The sequence below is a fragment of the Cannabis sativa genome, chromosome 7 (genome assembly GCF_029168945.1).
Source record: "Cannabis sativa cultivar Pink pepper isolate KNU-18-1 chromosome 7, ASM2916894v1, whole genome shotgun sequence".
Lineage (NCBI taxonomy): Eukaryota > Viridiplantae > Streptophyta > Magnoliopsida > Rosales > Cannabaceae > Cannabis > Cannabis sativa.
Window position 1 is genome coordinate 26,276,791 of NC_083607.1, and position 26,190 is coordinate 26,302,980.

At 30.9% G+C, this 26,190-nt stretch overlaps 1 long non-coding RNA gene across 1 annotated transcript; it reads right to left on the reverse strand.

Annotated features, from left to right (window-relative positions):
* Positions 1 to 886: 886 nt before the first annotated feature.
* On the reverse strand, positions 887 to 12,997 carry LOC133029188 (uncharacterized). Its single transcript, XR_009683361.1, has 2 exons — positions 12,862 to 12,997; positions 887 to 1,127 (listed from the first exon to the last, which is right to left on the reverse strand). It is a non-coding gene; the product is annotated as an uncharacterized LOC133029188 (long non-coding RNA).
* Between the last annotated feature and the right edge of the window lie 13,193 nt (positions 12,998 to 26,190).

Sequence of the window (26,190 nt, forward strand, 5' to 3'; positions counted from 1 at the left end):
TGCTAATCCATTTCTTAATTCCGGGGTATTACACTTTTCCTCTTCATAATTTCGACCCTTAGTGATAGAGTACTGCCCACACACAGCAAGTGGTACCTCAGTCATAGATTGGAAGACTGTGAAGGATCACACACAAAGAGAAGGACATTCGGGCTCAGATCTTGATAATACTCTGCGACAGAAAGGATACAAGGGTTAGAGATCTGAGTGGAAGGAGACATTATGCTGCTGCAACCAATGTAAGGTTTTCTTAACTTTATATGTGTTTAATTATCGTTTTAGAAGTTCATATTTAGGGTGTTAAACAACATACTTGTGAGTAGATCTAAGATCCTGGTAAAATAAATTCCAACATAAAGTCCATTGTATTTTTGAGTATACAAGTTCTTGAAAATAAAAGAAATGATTTAATCTTATGTAGAACCTAGAAATGACATTATGCATCAAGCGATGATGCAATAAAAGATTAAACATAAAAATAAACATCAATATTATTTTTACTAAATAGAAACACATAGAAAGTGCATGACTATGTTGGGTTTTGCGCCCTAAATAAAATCCATTTCAATATAATCAGATTTACTAGTTAATAAAGATAAGAAATAATATTTTATGTTGCATGGTTCACATGATTTATTTCATGATTATAAATTCTATTAAGTCTAGAACATATGTATTTGTTAATGATTATAGTGTTGTCAGCACAGTGGAATATAATCTTGATTATATGTCCGAAAGTTTAATTCCTTGATTTGTCAATTCACTGGATTTAGTGTAACACCCTAAGCTTTAGGCACGCTACCCAATATGATTAAGAAACCCTAATCCCCTAAACTGGATTACTAAAAAAATAAGCGCAGAAATTAAACTTTAAACGAAAACAGAGTGAAAATAAACATGTAATAATTTTAATCTTACAAACAAAAGTTACATGTTTCGGGATCCCAAAAATCATTTTACAAAATATTACAAGTCTTTTCTCCTTAGCCGACCTAAGTGGCAAAACAGAGTTACAAAAGTTTCAACACTGGTAGACCCCAACCCGCTTGGTCTAGTGTGGCCCGAACATGTACATACATCGCCCAACTCCCATACTCATGGCTGATCAGAGACAGATTTACCCTTTCCTGCACAGTAGAGCACCCGTGAGCCAAGCCCAGCAAGACAGTAAAATATATCGTTAATCATATATAACTCATCACATAAATAATAATACCATTTCATATTTGTCTGTATGACACAGACCTGCATGTTACGCTCACACGCCAATTTATGTCTATGTGGCATAGACCTACGTGTTACGCTCACACGTCTAATTACAATAAGGCCTTAGAACGGTTCATCTCGGTTCTCGTTACCGAGTCCAACCCGATTATGCCTTGAATACATAACCCTTTACTTCAATATATATCTATATACATCATGGCATAACAATTACATATTAACAATTCACTTGGGTAATAACCCTAAGCCAATAAACTGCTCACTTTAGAGTAATAACTCTAATCCCGGTTTCTAATGTCTCATATAAATCACATTCCATATAAGCGCCATTGCGTATATCTCTACATCCTAACTACTATCTTACCTGATGTCCCGCAAATGTAGAGATTCCAAATCTCTGGGTGCTCCTGACCAAGTGCCGGTAATCCTAGTCACAATCCCTGGATACACAAGTATAGGGTTAATCCCTCAATTCATTTCTACAAATTATAAAATTGTCATTTAAATTACAAATATTCACATAGAGCTCGAAACGAGCTTTCCAACGATATAAAGAACGTCCCAAACGGAGTCCCGAGTCAAAAGTTATGACCAAAACAAAAACCCAAAAAAAGTACAATAAGCTGTCAAAAATGGTCGCGGCTACTGGGTTTAAAAACCTAGGAAACCCTGTTTCCAGCCACGAAAATGCATCCAAAAATACCAATTTTTATGCTAAACCAGCCCACAATCATAGCAAACTCTCACCTAGCATAAATCAAATATATTGAGATGAATTACACCTAATTCACTCTCCAACAACACCAAAAACCAGCAACAAATTTCAGCCCCAAAATTCAACCAATTCAACACAAACTCAAACACAACTCAAGGTAATCAATCACCAAATGAAAAAGTACCTAAATAGGCATTAACTGTTGGGTTTTATGCCCTAAATAAAACTCATTTCAATATAATCAGATTTACTTATTAATATAGATCAGAAATAACATTTAATGTTGCATGGTTCACATGATTTATTTCATGATTATATGTATATAATGTATAAATTCATCTGAAACCCTTTTCACATACTTCATCCTGTTTATTGTGTCGTCAACACATTGGAAAGTAAACACAACTATGTGAATAAAGTTTCCTAGATTTATCAGACATAGGGTTTTACTGATATGATAATCTACAACAGAGTTTACTTGCATTTGGAGAAGTGCTATGTTCTTTCCAGAGCATTGGTTAAGTAAAGCTCAGATTGGATGCATGGAGTATGCATCAGAAGGGACCGATATTGAACTTTGACTTAGATTTATTAAACTTACCGTAATATCTGTTCAAGTCAATATCGCCTAGTTGATCCTAGATCAAATGATCTTAATCCTGATATGATTAGGCTCAATCTCGAAAGGCTATTCGTGTTCTTTGATTTGTTAGTGAAGCCTACTTTTAGGTCAGGGTGATACGTACATTTTGGGAACACGGTAGTGCAATTGAGTGGGAGCGCTAACATAAATATGGAATCTATAGCTTCTATCTGGCGAATAGTAAGCAAAGGATGATCTCCTTCGAGCTTGACCAAACGAACATAAATGGTGGAGTACTCATTTCACATAAGCTGAAATATCATTTATACGGGGTCAAGTGTTTTAAGGAATAAATACATTGTAGGGTGTTACGGTAATCTAATCCCTTTACAGTGTAGATCATTCATATAGAGGATCATTGATCAAATTAGGATTATAACAATGGATAACTAATGATGTGTCTATATGGTGGAACATATAGAGCATTCTATATAACTGAGAGTGCAATTCTAAGTTCTATGCGTGGATTCAACGAAGAATTAATAAGTTAGTGAATTTTAGTGCTAAATTCTTGATCTACTTATTGGAAGCTCGGTTATATAGACCCATGGTCCCCGCACTAGTTGAGATAATATTGCTTGTAAGACTCATATAATTGGTTTTGATTAATCAATTATAATTCTCAAATTAGACTATGTCTATTTGTGAATTTTTCACTAAGTAAGGGCGAAATTGTAAAGAAAGAGTTTTAGGGGCATATTTGTTAATTATGATACTTTGTATGGTTCAATTAATAAATATAATAAATGACAATATTATTTAATAATTATTTATAGTTATTAAATATTTAGAATTGGCATTTAAATGGTTGAATTAGAAAATTGGCGTTTTTGAGAAAATCAGATGCAGAAAAGATAAATCACTAAAATTGCAAAAAGTGAGGCCCAAATCCACTAGTATAGGGCCAGCCACTTTTGTAGGAAATTTAAACTGATATTTTCATTATTTTAATGCCAAATAATTCAAACCTAACCCTAGTGGAATGCTATAAATAGATAGTGAAGGCTTCAGGAAAATTACACTTAAATTTTCTACTTTTTCATTCAGAAAAAACTGAGCCTTCTCTCTCCCTATCTTTGGCCGAACCCACTCTCTCTCTCTTCCTCTTGAATTTCGAAATCCTTAGTGTATGATTAGTGCCCACACACAGCAAGTGATACCTCAATCATAGTGAGGAAGATCGTGAAGAAAGACTTTCAGCAAAAAGGAGGTTTCAGCATCAAAGATTCAGAGAAAGAGATCCAGGTTCAGATATTGATAATGCTCTGCTACAAAAAGGAATCAAGGGCTAGATATCTGAACGGAAGGAGTCATTATGTTTTGCTGCACCCAATGTAAGGTTTCCTAAACTTTATATGTGTTTATTTCATCGTTTTAGAAAGTTCATATTTAGGGTGTTAATAAACATACTTGTGAGTAGATCTAAGATCCTGGTAAAATAATTTCCAACAACTGGCCTCAGAGCCATGGTAATTGATTTACTTGCAAGAAATTTGGACTTTAAAACGATTATTTGTTTGTTTTTGGATGGTATCATGTTGTATTGAGTGTTATTTGATGATTGATTGATGTTTGTAAATTTTCGTGAAAAATAATTGCGATTCTGTTTCTGGAATTATTTTTATTGGATAGTATGGAAAAAATTAAGCAAGTTACTTTTTTACAGAACTCAATTTTGATTTAATTTGAATTAGTTATGATTTTTTGAAGATTCGAAAAAATCGAAGCTGTGCTGAAATTTTCCTGCGATCGGGAAAACTGTCCGTACAGCTCACAATTTTTTCGTTTTTCTTCGTTTTTTCATGCTTTTTCATGGAATTAACTTCCGATTTTTTTGTGTAGTTCTATATTTATACTATTACTATTCCTAATTCAATTCTAATTATCATTTTGAATTAATTTAATATTTTTTAAATTTAATTCAAGATATTAGTGTAATTTGAATTTGAAAATAGTTAGTATCTATCTTTTTGCTTAATTATCTATCTTATTTTTAAATTTGATTATATCTTATCTTATTTTTAAATTTAAGGTCAGATTTTAAATTTTTTTTAAAATTAAATCTTTTTCTTTAAATAATTTGACCTTATTTAAATTTAAAATAAGATAACTATAATCATGTAATTTTAAATAGATATAAGATATTTTGCTAACTTTTAAATTTTGTTATTTTATTTATTTAAATTACATTTAAAATCTGAAAAAGATATTCATTTATCTTTTCTAATTTTTTATTTAATTTTTATTTATAAAATAACATTTAAATTTTAAAAGTAGTTAGCAAATTTTGAAATGATATTTAGGTTGGTTGAAACCTAATTTTTCAAAATTGTAGGTTTAATTTTAAATTTAAATTTTTTTAAAAAAATTTCGAATTTTTTTTTATTTTATTTTAATTTTTCGAAAATAAATATTTTATTTATTTAATTAATTATTTCGAAATTAATTATTTAATTTAAAATTAAATAAATCCTACATCCAACTATCCAGCTAACCTTGTTGCAGGAGTACGTGTTTTAGCTTGTTTGTAAGTTTTCAAAACCTATTATTACTTGATTGCAAATAGCCATGGTTATTTTTTGCCAGATCTAATGATCTGATGGCTCCATTGGTCAAGTTAATAATTTGTAACAGGTATATTTACAATCTTCTTTCATTTGTGTATGACCTAGCAACATGATAGGACCCATCCAAAGTGTGTCTGTGTGAGCCTATGTGTTTAATTTTATTATAGATGCATATAGGTAGTTGTTGCTAAAATAAATTATCATAGTTCTTGATAGAATTTATTTAGGCCCATTTAGTTTTTGGGCCTATTCAATTAATAACAGTTGTTCTTATTAAGGTTAAATTCCTCTCTTTTGGGTCTTGTGTGAGAGTTGGGAGCCATAGTAGTGGGTACGACATACTGAACCCAGCACCCCCTCACATGAACCACCCCAATTGTGAAGGCCCATTTGCCTGATTTGAATAACTGTACTAGGTTAATTAAACTAGTTTAACCTAATAAAATTGATTAGCAACATAATTAATTTCATTTATTTTGAAATTAATTTAAAAAAAATTATAGTTTAAAGAATTTTTATTCTAAGCTAAACTATATGTATTTTCTTGTATTTAATTAAATATAGAATTATAACCATCTAGATTCTTTCTGGAGCTTAATTTAAATTTTTCATTAAATATTCATATTTAAGTTGATATTTAGTTATCTTCAACTAACCAACTTAAATCTGAATATCTTTTGGATTTAAAATTTCAAAATTAAGTTGAGGAATTTTAGGCATTGGTTATTAAGATTCTTTAGATATTTTTTTTAAGTTAATATCTTTTCGAATATTAACTTAAAATGGAATATTTTCAAATTAAGTGGTTACAACTTAATTTTTGATATTTAATTAAATTTAAATTTGAAAAATATTTAGGTTCTAGATTTTTTCTAATACAACCTAAATTAGATATTTTTTCAAATTTTGTGGAAAAGATACTTAGTCAAATAAGATATTTTCTAGATAGTTATTTCTAGACTACTTATTATTTCTAATATTAAATAGGAAAATATTATACATTGTGAAATTAATTATTTAAATAATTAATTTTGGTACAATTTATTTTAAGTATATTTTTTTCCTAGTATTAAACTAGAGATTAATAATTAAGCCTTCTCTACACTTAATTATTTATTTCTTGAATTTAATACATTAAATTAATTTGAAAATTAAATATCTAAGTTGATTTTCATCATGATACTTAAATATTTCTTTTTCATGACACTTAATTAAATAGAAAATTATTTTTAGTTGAAATTTATTTTTTCAACTAAATTTAAATAATTTTCAAAATATATTTTTTCTTTATTTTATTAATCAAATTTCGAAATTGCATTTCTTAAATGCTGGAATTTCGAATTTTATTTGAAAATAGATTAAAGTTATAAATTATTTATTTTAATTTTGGACCAACTTAAATCAATGATTTTTTCATTTAATGAATAATTAAAATAAATGAAGTAAAATATATTTTTCTTTATTTTATTAATCAATTTTCGAAATTGCATTTCATAATGCAAGATGTTTTTGAATTTATCTTGAAAAATAGATTAAGTTGTAAATTAATTATTTATTTTAATTAATTCTTGGATCAACTTAAATCAATTATTTCTTCATTTATTGATTAATTTAAAATAAATTGAATTAAAGTATATTATTAGAAATTGAATTAATTAGTCAAAGGAAAATCTAGATAGATAATATTTTTGCTTGAAGTATTTTTCTAGTGTATTTAATTAAATAAAAAATTAATATTTAAGTTGATTTTCATCATCATACTTAAATATTTGAAATTTTTCTTATATATTTAATTAAATAGGAAAATTATATTTTTTGTTGTAAATTAATTTTATTAATTAATTTTGGGCCAACATTAAATTATCATTATTTTTCCAGGATTAATTTTTTATTTTAATATGCATTTTCGAAAATTGTATCCTTGAATACTTTAATTTTTCGAAATGCAATATATATTTATAGAAAATTAAATTTGAGTTGTAAATTAATTTAAATTAATTTTGTAACAACTTAAATTGAATATTTTTTTAAATATTTATTGGAAATTATTACTAAGATGGACATAATTCATGTCATTTTCATATCCATCTAAGTAAAATTTATATTTAGAATTTTTTTCATTCTAAATTGGAAATTTTAATAAATATATATTTAAAATAAATAGATTAAATAAAGAGAATCAAAGAAAATACAACTCACTTTAAATAATGAGCTTGATTATTATTAAGATATTCGATCTCCATTGTTGGTCTTACAAAAGTTAAATGTTTTCAATATAACCTCGAGACGCTAGACTTTGTCCCCCTATGGATGGTTATTCGTTGAACGCATTTAACACCGTAAGATTTCATTTGATAAGTGTTTTGTGAGTTTTCGTCTCTATTTAGACTCTCCCCTACGATGACTACTTAGAGATAAACTCATAAAACATGAAACAATGGTGGAAGCTCATAAAATAAGAATAACCTTGACTCTCGCCTACCGGGACAACGTTGGATTCTTATTTTGATCGAATAAAAGGTTGCTAGAATGGTTTCTATTTTAGATGAGCTGACAACTCTATTCAATAAATGATACTTTGACTCTCGCCTACGGGACCTTTGTATCAGTTTGTTGAAAACCTTGGAAATTATTTAGGATTGTATGTTTTAGTATTTTCACTAGTCATTCCTACTTGCTATATGTTTATAATTTCTGAATTGTGTATGAATTTATATTGAACCATGTTATTTTCTGTTATTAAGTTATAGTTTAATTTCGAATCTTCATTGTTGGTCTAACATGTTTGTTTTTCTAATGAGATAAATCCCTAATGGATTTTCACCATTAGACATACATAATAGTGTAAGATCTCGAAAGATAAATATTGTATATGCAACATCTAGTTGTTCATCAATTGATGACACCTTAGACTAGTATTTTTACAATATGAAACAAGAAGATTACATAAATAAGATTACTTTGTCTTTCGCTAATCGAAGCATCGTTGGATTCTTATTTATAAACGAAATTATCCTAATTCCTCTTAGCTTATTCATTTCGAATTAGCTCAATAATATATCATTGGATGAATGGTTTATAAATCATTTCATGTCATTATATTTTCTCTTACGAAATTAAATGACGCATATGATTATAATCCCGAAATTCTATTCCCAATTAATATAAATCCTCAATCTTAGAAATCTCCTACTTGTATGGGCAAATCTGACTTAGAGTTTGTATTAGTAGTGCTGGTCCAAGATAGAATTACTCATTATATTTGGTATAAATTTAAGTCTTTGACTTTAATTTTAGATTCCAAATAGAAATTTTCTTATATTTCTAATTCCAGAATACAATACAGTTACACTTTCTCAAGTGTTTAATATCCATCTTCTATTAATGGATTAAAACTGTGTGGAATATGAGTTAGGTATTCTGTGACCAGGATCCACTTGCAGTATTCTAAGAACTCTTTGATGTAACTAAACCTATGTCATCAATAGACACTACCACATTTTTTTTAATCTATGGCATTTGTATCTTGTTCATAGTGGATTTGACAAGATCACTCTCTGCAAAGAGTTAATATGCCTATATCCACTGAAAGTAGTTCATCTCATTCGCAGATGGATGTACATTCAGGGGTGGATATGAGTTTTTTGTTGTATTCTTAAAATGATAACTCTAGATTATACCTTTTAGCAAAGAAATTTGAAATGTTTGAAAAATTTCATTAATTTCTAGCAATGGTTAAAACCATTAAGGTAAGTGGTTAAAGATCTTGCGAACTGATAGGGGTGGAGAAATAGTTCGTAGATATGCAGTTCAAAGATCATTAAATTGATTTTTGAATTATATCCAAACTTACCTCCCCAGAAATTTCGAGTTGCATATTGATGATTAGTTACTAGTCGTTGCCTAAATCCTTCTATGGTAATACAATTTCAGAATGATGTAATGGTTGGGTACTTAATGTAAATCATTACTAGATTCATGGATGACCTAATCAAAATCTTAAGAAAAGCTAGAACTGTTAACCATGGTTTCTTAGCTATTCTAAGTGATTAGGGGTGGACCATCCCATTGTCAATAGATAAGAAAGTGTTTGTTCAAACAAATACTACTTTTCTAAGATAATGACTAAGTCTGAAAACAAGTAGCAAATAAAGGAGATATTTAATTCTTGATTCCAAAAGTGTTCTATCATCTTATTTGATATATGATGATCCCACTGCCTCTGTTGTCTTGTCACAACCGAAGAGATCAATACCATTTAGTTTTCTTAGACATAATTCACGGTACCTCGTCGTAGTGGGAGAGTTTCTAGGAACTCACCTTCTTATGACTTGGGAGACACTAGTGATTAAAATCCATTGTGAGTTTAAACAAGTAATGGATTGTCAAGATAAGAAACTAAGAAGAAAAGCCAATAGAACTATTGTTTAATCCATTCACATGGAATAACCTAAAGTTTTCTATTACAAGGACATAAAAGGAAATTTTAGTTAATAAGTCTATTCAATGGACTTAACAAAACTTCCTGTTCATAGTATTATAGGTTTGAGTTTATCTAAACCTATGGCTTGTGGTATACCTGGTAATTACTTACTCTAATGCAAGCAGCTTACTTTAGTAAGATGCTGAAGCATTTTCTTTCTAATGGCAATCTATAGAAGCTTCACAACTTCTTAGGCATAGATTTTATTTATCTAAGGAAAAGTCTCTACTATTCCAAAAAAGATAAAGCCATGAAAGAATTTCTTAAATCAACAGTGAGAGGTCATAGATATGCTTTTGTATGCCTTAGACCAGACACCTGCTGTTTAGTGGGAGTAATGAGTAGGTATCAGATTAATCCAGGAGAAGAACATTGGAAGACAATCAAGTAAATCTTAAGATAAATAAGAGGAACTATATGTTAGTCTATAATGGTGTGTTTAAAACTCTTAGACTACACCATATCAGATTTCGAAATTTGCCTTTGTGCTAGTAAATCTTTCTGATAAGATGGTGATTACTCTGGGGGTGGAATAGTGATTTTGGAGAAGTGTAAAAACCTATCTGAAGTCTCTAGGTCTACCAGAAAGAGACTGAATGTTAAAGTTGCAGGAAAGGTACTTATTCAGTCTAAGGAAAGTTCTATACATTTTTGGCATCATTCCAAATTGCCTTAAACTACTAGTGTTAATTTCCTGATTAACCAAAAGTAGTTGCCAAAGGTATAGAATCCAGTATCCCAAGAGAGTAGACATATAGAGAGGAATTTCACATTATCAATGATTTTGTGATTAAAGGAAGAGTAATGGTGGAGAAAAGGTTGTGGTTAATTCAACCTTTCAGATCCTATTACGAGGAGTTTATTACTACTACACTTGATTTGTATATCGAGGTGTTGAGATTATTTGAAACGCACTTTTTGTTTTATATTAGTGCAAGTGGGAGTTTGTTGGGTTTTATGCCCTAAATAAAACTCATTTCAATATAATCAGATTTACTTATTAATATAGATCAGAAATAACATTTAATGTTGCATGGTTCACATGATTTATTTCATGATTATATGTATATAATGTATAAATTCATTTGAAACCCTTTTCACATACTTCATCATGTTTATTGTGTCGTCAACACATTGGAAAGTAAACACGACTATGTGAATAAAGTTTCCTAGATTTATCAGACATAGGGTTTTGCTGATATGATAATCTACAACAGAGTTTACTTGCATTTGGAGAAGTGCTATGTTCTTTCCAGAGCATTGGTTAAAGTAAAGCTCAGGTTGGATGCATGGAGTATGCATCGGAAGGGACCGATATTGAACTTTGACTTAGATTTATTAAACTTACCGTAATATTTGTTCAAGTCAATATCGCCTAGTTGATCCTAGATCAAATGATCTTAATCCTGATATGATTAGGCTCAATCTCGAAAGGCTATTCGTGTTCTTTGATTTATTAGTTAAGCCTACTTTTAGGTCAGGGTGATACGTACATTTTGGGAACACGGTAGTGCAATTGAGTGGGAGCGCTAACATAAATATGGAATCTATAGCTTCTATCTGGCGAATAGTAAGCAAAGGATGATCTCCTTCGAGCTTGACCAAACGAACATAAATGGCGGAGTACTCATTTCACATAAGCTGAAATATCATTTATACGGGGTCAAGTGTTTTAAGGAATAAATACATTGTAGGGTGTTACGGTAATCTAATCCCTTTACAGTGTAGATCATTCATATAGAGGATCATTGATCAAATTAGGATTATAACAATGGATAACTAATGATGTGTCTATATGGTGGAACATATAGAGCATTCTATATAACTGAGAGTGCAATTCTAAGTTCTATGCGTGGATTCAACGAAGAATTAATAAGTTAGTGAATTTTAGTGCTAAATTCTTGATCTACTTATTGGAAGCTCGGTTATATAGACCCATGGTCCCCGCACTAGTTGAGATAATATTGCTTGTAAGACTCATATAATTGGTTTTGATTAATCAATTATAATTCTCAAATTAGACTATGTCTATTTGTGAATTTTTCACTAAGTAAGGGCGAAATTGTAAAGAAAGAGTTTTAGGGGCATATTTGTTAATTATGATACTTTGTATGGTTCAATTAATAAATATGATAAATGAAAATATTATTTAATAATTATTTATAGTTATTAAATATTTAGAATTGGCATTTAAATGGTTGAATTAGAAAATTGGCGTTTTTGAGAAAATCAGATGCAGAAAAGATAAAACACTAAAATTGCAAAAAGTGACGCCCAAATCCACTAGTATAGGGCCAGCCACTTTTGTAGGAAATTTAAACTGATATTTTCATTATTTTAATGCCAAATAATTCAAACCTAATCCTAGTGGAATGCTATAAATAGATAGTGAAGGCTTCAGGAAAATTACACTTAAATTTTCTACTTTTTCATTCAGAAAAAACTGAGCCTTCTCTCTCCCTATCTTTGGCCGAACCCACTCTCTCTCTCTTCCTCTTGAATTTCGAAATCCTTAGTGTATGAGTAGTGCCCACACACAGCAAGTGATACCTCAATCATAGTGAGGAAGATCGTGAAGAAAGACTTTCAGCAAAAAGGAGGTTTCAGCATCAAAGATTCAGAGAAAGAGATCCAGGTTCAGATATTGATAATGCTCTGCTACAAAAAGGAATCAAGGGCTAGATATCTGAACGGAAGGAGTCATTATGTTTCGCTGCACCCAATGTAAGGTTTCCTAAACTTTATATGTGTTTATTTCATCGTTTTAGAAAGTTCATATTTAGGGTGTTAATAAACATACTTGTGAGTAGATCTAAGATCCTGGTAAAATAATTTCCAACATTAACATACATAATTTTCATGCTTAAACACCAGCAAAACACATCAAAATTTCAAATTAAACAACATAAAATTCAAAGCTCCAACTTGAGCAAAATCACCAAGAACTCATATTCAAGAACTTAAACTTCAAGCTAGCTTCAACCTCTTTTTTTTTCTAGCAACAAAATATCAAGCAAGACTTGAATTTAAACATGGAAATTACCCTAAAAACTCACCTAGAGCTCAACAAACAAAATCCATTACAAAGCCATGCAATCTAAGCCAAAACCCATCAAAATTAACATGAATTCAAGTCACATGCATTTTAAGAAAATACCACACAATTTCTTGCTTTTCCACATAAAATTTTCAGCAATAAACTCAACTAAAAATCAGCAAGATAAATTACCTCAAGTACCAACCAAGATCAAGCTTTAACACCCTCCAATTTCAAGCTTGAACACCAAGCTAATCACCAAAATTTTCAACAAAATACAAAGAGGGATATATATATATATATATAGAGAGAGAGAGAGAGAGAGAGAGAGAGAAGGGGGTTGTTTTGTGGAGAAAGAACCAGAAAATAAATGCCTCTTAGTTTAATTAAAATGCTTTTTTTGTTCAATTATAACTCAAATAAGCAAAGTTACCAAAATGCCCACAAATCACATAACTCTCAAATAGACATTTCAAGGATAGTATAGTCATTTCTAAAATAACTCTTCAAAAATAAAATTTCAGATTATTCACTTATAAATATAATGCCAATAATTTATCCCAAAATTGTATTTTGGCCCCGAAATACCCGGTTGTGACTATACCGCGCCAACTTATCACAACACACCTGAAAAAGACAACACAGGCCTACCATATAATAACATAGTTCCATAAGCACATTTTTAAATTAATTTCACTGTTTTACCCTTCTCGAGTCAAAATTACTGAAATGCCGCTGGCTCACCAACGGGGTCTTAACATATCAAATCTCATATTAATTAACATATATTAAATTATATAATAATATAATTTCATAATAATACTCAATCAACTAGTTAGGGTTTTGCTAATCCATTCTCTTAAACCTAGGGTATTACATTTAGACTGGCATGATAATCAGCGATAGGTATGCTTACACCTTGGATAAGTGTTATGTCCTTTCCAGGGCATTGGAAAAGTTTACCAGTATCGGATGTATGGAGTATACATGGGAAGGGACTGATATTGAACTTTGATTAGATATGTTAAATTTACCGTAATATCTATTCAATTCAATATCACCTAGTTGGTCCTAGATCAAATGATCTTAATCCTGATATGTTTAGGTTCGATCTCAAGAGTATTCAAATCAGGCAAATGGGCCTTCACAATTGGGGTGGTTCATGTAAGGGGGGCTGAGTTCAGTATGTCGTACCCACTACTATGGCTCCCAACTCTCACACAAGGCCCAAAAGAGAGGAATTTAACCTTAAAATAAACAACTGTTATTAATTGAATAGGCCCAAAAAATTAAATGGGCCTAAATAAAATCTATCAAAAACTATGATATTTTATTTAGCAACAACAACCTATATGCATCAATAATAAAATTAAACATATAGGCTCACACAGGCACACATTTGGATGGATCATATCATGTTGCTAGGTCATACACAGATGAAAGAAGATTGTAAAATTTACCTGTTACAAATTATTTACTTGACCAATGGAACCATGAGTTAAAATCAGATCATTGGATCTGTCAACAAGTTAACCATGGCTATTTGCAATCAAGCAATAATAGGTTTTATAAAACTTACATACAAGCTAAAACACATACTCCTGCAACAAGGTTAGCTGGATAGTTGTATGTAGGATTTATTTAATTTTAAATAATTAAATAAAAAAAATATTTATGTTTGAAAAAAAAATAATAATATAATAAAATATATATATATTCGAAATTAATAAAATAATATTTAAAATTAAACTTACAATTTTAAAAAATTAGGTTTCAACTAACCTAAATATCATTTCAAAATTTGCTAACTACTTTTAAAAATTTAATGTTATTTTATAAATTAAATATTCAATAAAAAAATTAAAAAAAAAAAAGATAAATAAATATCTTTTTCAGATTTTATGATTTAAATAAAATAACAAAATTTAAAAGTTAGGAAAATATCTTACTTCTATTTAAAATTACATGATTATTGTTATCTTATTTTAAATTTAAATAAGGTCAAATTATTTAAAAAAAATATTTAATTTAAATTTAAAATATGACCTTAAATTTAAAAATAAGATAAGATATAATCAAATTTAAAAATAAGATAGATAATTAAGCAAAAAAGATAGATATTTACTATTTTCAAATTCAAATTACACTAATATCATGAATTAATTTAAAAAAAAAATTAATTAATTTAAAAAAAAATTAATTAATTTAATTATGATATTTAGAATTGAATTAGGAATAGTAAATGTCTAAATACAAAACTATACAAAAAATCGGAAGTTAATTCCATGAAATAGCATGAAAAATCGAAGAAAAACGAAAAAAATGCATGAAGTACGGACGGTATGCAATGCATACCATCCTAGGCATGCACACCGGCGGAATGGGCTGAAAGACACGCCCATGGATGCTGCTAGCAGCATCTACGTGCGCGTAGCCCAGCCCCAGGCACACACGGTGCCTTCAGACCGAGAAATCTCGGACAAGGGGCTGTCCGAACCCGCACACGACCGAGAAACAAGGGATTCTCGCGCGCGTGGGTGAGTGATGTCACCTGATATTTTTCGAAACTTCAAAAAATAATAACTAATTCAAATTAAATCGAAATTGAGTTCTGTAAAAAAGTAAATTGCTTAATTTTTTCCAAACTATCCAATAAAAATAATTCCAGAAACAGATTTTCAATTATTTTCCACGAAAATTCATAAACATCAATCAATCATCATACAACCCACAAAACAACATGATACCATCCAACACACAAACAAATCGTTTTAAGTCCAAATTTCTAGCAAGCAAATCAATTACCATGGCTCTGAGGCCAATTGTTGGAAATTATTTTACCAGGATCTTAGATCTACTAACAAGTATGTTGATTAACACCCTAAATATGAACTTCTAAAACGATTATGAAATAAACACATATAAAGTATTAGAAACCTTACATTGGGTGCAGCGGAATTAACTGTCTCCTTCTGTTCAGATCTCTAACCCTTGTATCCTTTCTATCGCAGAGTATTATCAAGATCTGAACCTGGATCTCTTTCTCTCCTTCTTTAGTGCTGAAAGTCCTTCTTGTTGAATGTCTTTCTTCACGATCTTCCTCACTATGATTGAGGTATCACTTGCTGTGTGTGGGCACTACTCTAATCACTAAGTGGTTCAAAATTTCAAGGAAGAAGAAAGAGAAGAAGGTGGCGGCTAGGTATAGAGAGAGAAGGCTCAGGTTTTTCTCTAAAGGAAAAAGTAGAAAGTTAAGTGTAAATTTCCTGAAGCCTTCACTATCTATTTATAGCATTCCACTAGGGTTAGGTTTGAATAATGAAAATATCAGATGAAAAACCCTATAAAAGTGGTCGGCCCTACGCAATGTGGATTTGGGCCTCACTTTTTGCAATTTTGCAGTTTTATCATTTCTGCATCTCATTTTCTCAAAAAACGCCAATTTTCAAATTCAACCATTTAAATGTCAATTCTAACTATTTAATAACTATAAATAATTATTAAATAATATTGTCATTTATCATATTTATTAATTGAACCATACAAAGTATCATAATTAACAAATATGCCCCTAAAACTCTTTCTTTACAATTTCGCCCTTACTTAGTGAAAAATTCACAAATAGACATAGTCTAAATTGAGAATTATAATTGATTAATCAAAAACAATTATATGAGTCTTACAAGCAATATTATCTCAACTAGTGGGGGGACCATGGGTCTATATAACCGAGCTTCCAATAAGCAGAACAAGAATTTATAACCTAAATTCACTGACTTATTAATTATTCGTTGAATCCACGCATAGAACTTAGAATTGCACTCTCAGTATATAGAATGCTCTATATGTTCTACCATATAGACACATCATTAGTTATCCATTGTTATAATCCTAATTTGATCAATGATCCTCTATATGAATGATCTACACTGTAAAGGGATTAGATTACCGTTACACCCTACAATGTATTTTATCCTTAAAACACTTAACCCCTTATAAATGATATTTCAGCTTATGTGAAATGAGTACTCCACCATTTATTTTCGTTTGGTCAAGCTCGAAGGAGATCATCCTTTACTTACTATTCGCTAGATAGAAGCTATAGATTCTATGTTTATGCTAGCGCTCCCACTCAATTGCACTACCGTATTCCCAAAATGTACGTATCACCTTAACCCAAAAGTAGGCTTAACTAAAAAATCAAAGAACGCGAATAGCCTCTTGAGATTGAGCCTAATCATAAACGGATTAAGATCATTTGATCTAGGATCAACTAGGCGATATGGACTTGAATAGACATTATGGTAAGTTTAATAAATCTAAGTCAAAGTTCAATATCGGTCCCTTCCGATGCATACTCCATGCACCCAACCTGAGCTTTACTTTAACCAATGCTCTGGAAAGAACATAGCATTTATCCAAATGCAAGTAAACTCTGTTGTAGATTATCATATCAGTAAAACCCTGTGTCTGATAAATCTAGGAAACTTTATTCACATAGTCATGTTTACTTTCCAAAGTGTTGACCACACAATAAACAGGATCAAGTACGTGAAAAGGGTTTCAGATGAATTTATAAATCAAATAGACAAGCAATTGATAAGATGAACCAAAACATACAAATGAACGAATAATACTTCTATTTCTTTATTGATGCTGAATAAAATGGATTACATTGAAATTGAGTTTTATTTAGGGCATAAAACCTAACAAAGCCTACTTTTTGGTCTGGGTGATACGTACATTTTGGGAACATGGTAGTGCAATTGAGTGGGAGCGCTAATCATAGATATGGAATCTATAGCTTCTATAGGTATTTAGAAGTGAAACGATGATTTCCTTCGAGCTTGCTAAATCGAGATAAATGATAGAACGTTCATTTTAGTGACTATATTAATTCACTATAATATCATTTATAAGTGGCAAGTGTTTTAAGGATAAATTACATTGAAAGGGTGTAACGGTAATTTTATCCCTATGCAATGTAGATCATCTATAGAGGATCATTGATTATTGAGATTATAACAATGGATAATTAATAGCGTATCTATATCGTGGAACATATAGAGCGTTCTATATGACTGAGAGTGCAATTCCAAGTTCTATGCGTGGATGCAACAAGGAATTAATAAGTTAGTGAATTTACTTGGTAAATTCTTGATCTACTTATTGAAAGCTCAGTTATATAGGCCCATGGTCCCCATACTAGTTGAGACCATACTGCTTGTAAGACTCAGATAATTGATTTTAATTAATCAATTATAATTCTAAATTAGACTATGTCTAGTTTATGAATTTTCACTAAGCAAGGGCTAAATTGTGAAGAAAAGAGATTCTAGGTTTTATTCTATTAATTAAGAGACTTTATATGTCTAATTAATAAATATATTAAATGAAAATATTATTTAATAATTAATTTTTAGTTATTAAATAATTGGAATTGGCATTTAAGTGGTTAAATTGGAAAATTGGCATTTTTGAGAAAATGGGATGGAAAAATAACTAAATGGAAAAATTGCAAAGTGGGGCCCAATAACATCCTAAGGCCGGCCACAGTAGTGTAATTTACCATTTATTTTTCTATTATTTTAATGCTAATTAAATCTAACCTAAACCTAGGTGGTTACCTATAAATAGATAGTGATGGCTCACACTTAGAGGATTGATGAAATTTCTTATCTTCAGAAAATTGAGCCTCCTATTCTTTTCCTTAGGCCGAACTAACATCCTCTCTTTTCTTCTTCAATTATTCAGCCTTGAGTGATAGAGTGAGTGCCCACACACATCAAGTGGTATCTCAATCATCGTGTGGAAGATTGTGAAGAATCCAATCAACAAAAAGGAGAATCGGGCTCAAGAACGAGAGAAAGAGATCCAGGTTAAGATCTTGATAATGCTCTGTTACAGAAAGTAATCAAGGCTAGAGATCTGAACGGAAGGAGTCATTATATTCCGCTGCACCCAATGTAAGGTCTCTTAAACCCTTATGTGTTTATTTCATTATTTTAGAAATTCATATTAGGATGTTAATGAAACATACTTGTTAGTAAATCTAGATCCTAGTAAAATATTTCCAACAGACTAATCCTATATATCTTTAGTAAAAATAATGATAAAGAGATAGAAATATAGATGGTGGTGATAGTGAAGGAAGTGAACATTAATATTACTTTTTTTAATCTTTAAGCACATAGGAGGAGCATGACTTAACCTATATGTTTAATAAAAAGTAAATAAAAATGAACATAAAAGATAGAACAAGATAAATACTACTATTACTACAATCAATAAATAAAAATATATAGAAAGAGCATGACTAAGTCTATCTATATATTTAGTATATAATAGCATATATAGTAGTATAAATGGATGATGAACAAGAAAATAAAATTGAAATAAAAATTTGCGTTGCTCAAATAAATATTACAAGTGAATCAAAGATACAAAACAGCCTCACTTTTCATATGGAATCATCCCTAACCTTCCAAGGAAGATTAAGCCATTATGCTAATCATTCTCATAAAGAAATATGAGAAGAAAAGTGAAGAGAAATTTTGCTATAGTTTCTTTACTCTAAAAATTACACCAAAAGATTGTCTAAGATCCTCTAAAGAGAGATCCCCCCCAAGTTATCTCATCTCTTCCATATTTATAGCCAAAGTGAGTGAGTTAAAATAATTAATAAATTAATTATTTTAATATTTTTTTCTAAAAATATCTGGCATAAATGAGGTAGGTGAGATATGAGAAGGGTAGAATAGTAAAATATACAATGTGCAATTTATTGGCTGAGACAAATAGTAAAATGAGCCAAATAAATGCAAAGGAATATAAATTATAGTGTATTTTGAAATTGGTATTTTGGGCACATTGTTCATCCATCCGAATAAATAGCAGTTGAAAAATGGATGAAAAATGTGGCTGGCGTGGGGAGACAAGGTGCAGCAGGGGGTCCCACGCGTGATGGCAGCAGCTGGCTTGGCAGGAGGAGATCAGGCGCTCACGCGCCTCTACCTGGAGTGAAGAACACGAGCGAATCTAGGCCACTAGATCAGCGATCCGACTACTCGAATTGTAGCTTTTGGCTGTGTGCGAGTGGGTTTCTCCCAAGCCAAATTCTGATCCTTTCTTTAATTTTTTAAAATATTATTTTTACTCCACTTCTTCACTTTAAAATACCACAATAATTTCAATTCCTACAAAAAAAAGACAATAAATTAAATCTAATTTAAATATTTTCAACATAAAAATATATCTCATTATTTTCATGAAAATATTAACTTATTTTTAATTTATCTTATACTTTAAGCTTACTAAATGTATATTTTTCACCATTAATCAGTGACCGAACTATATCGCTCTATTACACCCTAAAGTTTACTTTGAGAAAAATCGTAAGGAAGAAAGAAAAAAACTTTTTATGTTGGAAAATATGTTTTCTTCCATTGTTCTGATACGACTTATACAAGAAAGTCGATCCAAGAATAAACGGTAAAAAAACGGTAATATTATCGTGGAGGAAGAGTTGGATCATGGGCAGTAAAAAGCGGATCATTGACTGATCGCGTCTTACTACTTCTAATAACGTTACAATTAATTAATAAATAAATAAATAATTTTTATAAATAGTATTAATTATGTGGATGTCCAAATCTTTTATTTATTACCATTAATGTAATCAACATTCTCTTTTTCTTAGTTTCCCTTTCTCTTAGTTTCTTAATATTTGACTCTTGTATGTGTATAAATAGGAGATCACCTATTGGAATAAAACACTCAGAAAATTCTCATCTCTTCTCTATTTTCTTTCTCTAAATTATAATATTACATAATACTAATATTTCATAATGCGTTATCAGCACGAGCCTCTAACCAAGGTATGACAATGTTTTTGTTATGTGATCTCGAATTGCTTCAAAGTCATGATACACTAAATATATATATATGTATATATATACTCATCTGACTGAAACACATTCGAGTTAGCCATATTTTTTAATGAATTAATATTTATACAATATATGTCTATGCTTATATATATCTATATAGATGCTTATATATTATATATGTGTGTTGATTTGTTTATCATATTATATTGTTTAATCTTATTATCTTATTCTATATTGTACTATATTTTGTTGTATTTTTTTTTCAAAGTTTATGTATATGTCTAATAATTTACACTTCATATTGATATAGTTTTATCCATGGCAAACCTTGCAAAACTTGATTTTGTGGCACTTGATATTTTTGGAAAAAACTATTTGTCATGGATTCTTGATGCTGAAATCCATTTAGATGCTATGGGTCTTGGAGACACCATCAAAGATCAAAATACTGAAACAAAACAAAATAAGGCCAAGGCTATGATTTTCCTTCGCCATCATCTCCATGAGGGGTTAAAATCTGAATATTTAACCGTAGATCCTCTTGTGCTTTGGCAAAATTTGAAAGAAAGATATGACCATCAAAAAACTGTCATATTGTCAAAGGCTAAGAATGATTGGTTGCACCTGAGGTTGCAAGATTTTAAATCAGTAAGTGATTATAACTCTGCAATGTTTAATATCACTTCTAAATTAATGTTGTGGAGAAAAAGTTACTGACTATGAAATGTTAGAAAAAACATATACTACTTTTCATGCCTCTAATGTGCTCCTGCAGCAGCAATATAGAGAGCGAAATTTTAAAAAATATTCAGAATTGATTTCATGTCTTCTAGTAGCTGAGCAGCATAATGGACTTTTGATGAAAAATTATGAATCTCGCCCAACTGGGTCTGCTCCATTCCCTGAAGTGAATGCTACAATTGCTGACAATCATAATCATAGTCGTAGTCGTGATCATAATCGAAGTCATAGACGTGGTCGTGACCATAATCAAAGTCGCGGTCGTGGTCGCGATCGCGGTCGAAGCAATGTTTGGCATCGTAATGGTCAAAATAAAAATTCATATACTCCAATGAAAAGCACAACTACTGAGAACAAGGGAAAAGGTCCTCAAAATAATAATCATAGAAATTCTGAAAATTTATGTTCCAGATGTGGAATAAAAGGACACTGGGCACGTGCTTGTCGTACGGCAAAACACCTTGCTGATCTTTATCAAGCATCTGTGAAAGGAAATGAGAAAATAGAAGCAAATTTTGCCTGTCAAGATGATGGTTTTCTCAAAGAGCCTTTGGATATTACGCACTTAGATGTTGCAGATTTTTTTAATGAAGATCTCATTAATAACAACATGAATATCGATAATGGAGATGGGAATGTCCACAATTAGTCACTTTTCTTTGTTATGTTTTTTTTTATTATTATCATTTATTTACTTTAAGGTGTTTATTTTATTTGGCATATTTATGTAATGAACTTTTATTATTTAAGCATTTATATTTTGAACTTATTATGTTTTTTTTTTGTTAATGAAGTAATGGACATTTGTCATTCTATACATGATTCTACAAATAATGGTGATGATATGTGTTTGGTGGATAGCGCAACCACTCATACAATACTCAGAAGTGATAAATATTTTTCAAATTTATCAAGAATGAAGGCAAATGTTAATACAATATCGAGCCTTTGCAAATTTAATTGAAGGCTCCGGAAGAGCCATTATATTGATGCCTAGAGGAACAAAAATTATTATAGATGATGCCTTATTATCCACCAAATCAAAAAGGAATCTGTTGAGTTTCAAAGATATACGTCGTAATGGATATCATATTGAGACAATAGATGAAAATAATTTTGAATATCTTTGCATTACATCTATTGTTTCAAGAAAAAAATGCATAATAGAAAAATTACCTGGTTTGTCTTCAGGTTTGTACGTTACACGTATAAGTACAATAGAAACTCATGTTATTGTGAACGAGAAGTTCGCAAACCAGAAAAATTTATTTGTTATTTGGCATGACCGGTTAGGCCATCCCGGTTCAATTATGATGCGTAGAATAATAGAGAACTCACATGGTCATCCATTGAAGAACCAAAAGATTATTTTATCCAGTGAGTTCTCATGTGCTGCTTGTTCTCAAGGAAAGTTAATCATTAAGCCCTCACTGGTAAAGGTTGGAATTGAATCCCCTGGATTTCTTGAACGAATTCAGGGCGACATATGTGGGCCTATTTGCCCACCATGTGGACCATTCAGATATTTTATGGTATTGATAGATGCATCAACTAGATGGTCACATGTTTGCTTATTATCTACTCGTAATGTAGCATTTGCAAGATTGCTTGCTCAAATAATCCGATTACGAGCACAATTCCCAGACTATGCAATCAAGACAATCCGCCTTGATAATGCTGGTGAATTTACATCACAGGCTTTTAATGATTATTGTATGTCAATAGGGATAAATGTTGAACATCCTGTTGCTCATGTACATACACAAAATGGTCTAGCAGAATCATTTATTAAGCGCCTCCAATTAATCGCACGACCATTACTTATGAGAACAAAACTCCCAATTATAGCTTGGGGACATGCTATTTTACATGCTGCGGCACTTGTACGCATTAGGCCAACATCATATCACAAATTCTCCCCACTACAATTGGCTTTTGGTCAGGAGCCAAATATTTCCCATCTAAGAATCTTTGGTTGTACAGTATATGTTCCGATTGCTCCACCACAACGAACAAAGATGGGTCCTCAAAGGAGGCTGGGAATATATGTTGGGTATGAATCTCCATCTATCATTAAATATCTCGAACCCACAACTGGAGATGTATTTACAGCACGTTTTGCTGATTGTCATTTTGATGAGACAAGTTTCCCAGCTTTAGGGGGAGGGGAAAAGAAACAGCTGGAAAAAGAAATTATATGGAATGCACAATCATTATCTCAATTTGATCCTCGTACAAATCAATGTGAACTTGAAGTTCAAAGAATAATTCATTTGCAAAATATTGCAAATCAATTACCAAATGCATTCACTGACCCAAAGAAAATTACAAAATCACATATTCCAGCTGAAAATGCTCCAATTCGAATTGAAGTCCCAGAAGGACAATTAATTAATGATTCTAAAGCACGTTTGAAACGTGGTAGACCAGTCGGTTCCAAAGATAAAAATCCTCGAAAAAGAAAGGGAGCAAATAATCAAGATGGCCCTAATGAAGAGGCTAAAAATTTCGATGAAGATGTTGACATAAACAAATCTCTTGAAGAGATTCAGGTACCTGAAAATATTAGCAATAATGAGATCTCAATAAATTATGTCAATACAAGAAAAGAATGGAACCGACTCGAAGTAATTGTCGACAATATTTTTGCTTATAATGTAGCGCTAGAAATTATGAATGAAAACGAGGATCTTGAACCTAAATCTATCAAAGAATGTCAAAATAGAAAAGATTGGCCAAAATGGAAAGAAGCAATTCAAGCAGAATTGAATTCACTTGCTAAACGCAAAGTATTTGGACCTATAGTCCAAACACCTGAAGGTGTGAAACCCGTTGGATACAAATGGGTATGTTTACGTAAAAGAAATGAGAAAAATGAAGTTGTGAGATACAAAGCAAGACTTGTAGCTCAAGGTTTTTCTCAAAGGCCATGTATTGATTATGAGGAGACATATTCTCCTGTGGTGGATGCAATAACATTAAGATATTTGGTTAGCATGGCTGTGAGTGAAAAACTCGATATGCGATTAATGGATGTACTCACAGCTTATTTATATGGATCACTAGATAGTGATATTTACATGAAGATCCCTGAAGGATTTAAGATGCCTGATGCATATAATTCAAGCAATCGAGAAATGTGCTCAATTAAATTACAAAGATCATTGTATGGATTAAAACAATCAGGACGCATGTGGTACAATCGACTTAGTGAATATTTATTAAAAGAAGGATATAAAAATGATCCTATTTGCCCATGTGTTTTTATAAAAAGTTCAAGTCCTGAGTTTGTTATCATTCTTTGTATATGTTGATTATTTGAATATTATTGGAACTCTGAAAAACTTTCGGAATTTTGTGGAATATCTAAAGAAAGAGTTCGAAATGAAAGATTTAGGAAAAACAAAATTTTGTCTTCGTCTACAAATTGAGCATTTAAAATGTGGAATTTTCATTCATCAGTCAACTTATACTGAAAATATTTTGAGACGGTTTTATATGGATAAATCACACCCATTGAGTAGCCCAATGGTAGTTAGGTCACTTGATGTAGAAAAAGATCCTTTTCGACCTAGAGAAGAACATGAAGAGCTCCTTGGTCCAGAAGTACCATATCTTAGTGCAATAGGAGCATTGATGTATCTTGCTAATTGTACAAGACCTGATATAGCTTTCTCTGTCAATTTATTAGCAAGATTTAGTTCTGCTCCAACATATAGACATTGGAAAGGGATTAAGCACATACTCCGCTATCTCCAGGGTACTATTGATAAAGGATTATTCTATTCTAATAATTGTGGGTCACAACTTATTGGCTACGCAAATGCAGGATATTTATCTGATTCACATAAAGCCAGATCTCAAACTGGCTATTTGTTCACTTGCGGTGACACTGCTATATCCTGGCGATCCACAAAGCAAACTCTGGTGGCTACTTCCTCAAATCATGCTGAGATACTTGCAATTCACGAGGCAAGTCGAGAATGTGTTTGGTTAAGATCAATGACACAACATATTCGAGGAACATGTGGATTAACATCTAATAAAGAAGTACCAACAATTCTCTATGAAGATAATGCTGCTTGCATCGCTCAACTTAAAAGAGGGTACATTAAAGGAGACAGAACTAAACATATTTCACCAAAATTCTTCTTTACACACAATCTTCAAGAAAATGGTGATATCGATGTTCAACAAATTCGATCAAGCGATAATCTTGCAGACTTATTCACGAAGTCATTACCAACATCAACTTTTGAGAAGATAGTTCACAAGATTGGAATGCGTCGATTAAAGGATCTCCACGAATGCCAAAATGAGGGGGAGTAATTTCATACTGCACTCTTTTTTCCTTGACCGAGTTTTGTCCCACTGGGTTTTCTCGGCAAGGTTTTTAATGAGGCAGTTATAATGGACATCCAAGGGGGAGTGTTATAAATAGTATTAATTATGTGGATGTCCAAATCTTTTATTTATTACCATTAATGTAATCAACATTCCCTTTTTCTTAGTTTCCCTTTCTCTTAGTTTCTTAATATTTGACTCTTGTATGTGTATAAATAGGAGATCACCTATTGGAATAAAACACTCAGAAAATTCTCATCTCTTCTCTATTTTCTTTCTCTAAATTATAATATTACATAATACTAATATTTCATAATAATAATAAATCTTTATTTAATTAAATAATTTTTCTTTCAAAAATTAAGTGACACTTCACCTGCCAACCCAACTCAGATAGACGGTGGTGCACGTGTGGTGGTCCAATGTGTGAATATATTACTTAAAAATATAAATCTGACCGACTGAAATTTGCTTTCAAATACATTGCAAAGAAATACATCATAGTTTTAAAAATATTTATTTTTGTTAGACCGAAATTAAAAATAAT